General features: G+C 37.3%; 1 pseudogene; it reads left to right on the plus strand.

Annotated features, from left to right (window-relative positions):
* The window catches only part of LOC102828915, a 125,925-nt pseudogene that overhangs the window by 102,104 nt on the left and 22,375 nt on the right, over positions 1-1,446 (plus strand).

Consider the following 1,446-nt stretch of genomic DNA (forward strand, 5'->3'; position numbering starts at 1 on the left):
TGGCTGTATGTGGATGGGTTAATTTCTGGATTCTCAATTCTGTTCCATTGATCTATGTATCTGCCTTTGTACCAGTACCAATCTAGTACTGGTAAAGAGAAAAAAAAATGACTGAAAACTTTATTCTACCACTCATCTGTCAGTTTGTTGTACTGTGGTGGCTTATAAGTTGCTGTGATTCTAAAAGCTATACCACTAGTATTTTTAAATGCTAGCAAAGTCACCCATGATGGACAGGTTTCAGATGAGCTTCCAGATAAAGCAGACAAGGAAGAAGGAGTGATGAACTACTTTCGAATATTTAGTCACTGAAAAACTTTATGAATAGCAGAGAAACACTGTCAAATATAGTGATGGAAAATGACCCCCTCAGGTTGGAAGGCACTCAAAATGAAACTGGGGAAGAGCTTCTTCCTCAGAGTAGAGTTGACTGTGATGACACCAATGGAGTAAAGCCTGTGGGAGAAAATCCCATGAGACCTTCATTTGATGATGGGGCACAACTCAAAATGAAGAGAAACAGCTGTAAACATACATTGAAAATCGGAACATGGAATGTACAGAGTATGAATCTGGAAAATATGAAAGTTGTCAAAAATGAAATGGAATGCAGAAACATCAATATCTTAGGCATTAGGGAGCTGAAATGGACTGGCATTGGCCATTTTGAATCTGACAACCACATGGTTTACTATGCAGGGAATGACAAATAGAAGAGGAAAGGTATTGCATTCATTATCAAAAAGAACATATCCAGATCAGTCATGAGGTACAGTGCTATCTGTGATAGGGTAATATCCATGTGCCTACAGGGAAGCCAAGTTAATACCACTATTATTCAAATTTATGCACCAACCACTAAAGCCAGTGAGGATAAAATAGAAAATTTCCTCCAACTTCTAAATCTGAAATAGGTCAAACATGCAAACAAGATGTAGTGATCAGTACTGGTGATTGGAATGCCAAGGTTGGGAGCAAAGAGGAAGGATCAGTAGTTGGAAAATATGGCTTTGGTGATAGAAATGATCCTGGAGATTGCATGATAGAATTCTGCAAAATCAATGATTTGTTCATTTCAAATACCTTCTTTAGACAGCATAAGAGACAACAATACATATGGACCTCACCAGATGGGGCTACATAGAAATCAAATGGACTACATCTGCAGAAAGAGACGATGGAAAATTCCCATATCAGTCAAAACAAAGTCAGAGCAGACTGTGGAACAGACCATTAATTTCTCATAGGAAGATTCAGACTGAAACTGAAGAATATGAAAAAATGACCATGAGAGCTAAAGTATGATTTTAAATACATCCCACCTGAATTTAAAGATCATCTAAAGAAAAGACTTGAAGAGTTGTGGGATGACATCAAGAACATCATACATGAAGAAAGCAAAAAGTCATTAAGAAGACAAGAAAGAAGGAAAAGGTCAAAATGGAT

Source organism: Chrysochloris asiatica, unplaced genomic scaffold (assembly GCF_000296735.1).
Source record: "Chrysochloris asiatica unplaced genomic scaffold, ChrAsi1.0 scaffold00043, whole genome shotgun sequence".
Lineage (NCBI taxonomy): Eukaryota > Metazoa > Chordata > Mammalia > Afrosoricida > Chrysochloridae > Chrysochloris > Chrysochloris asiatica.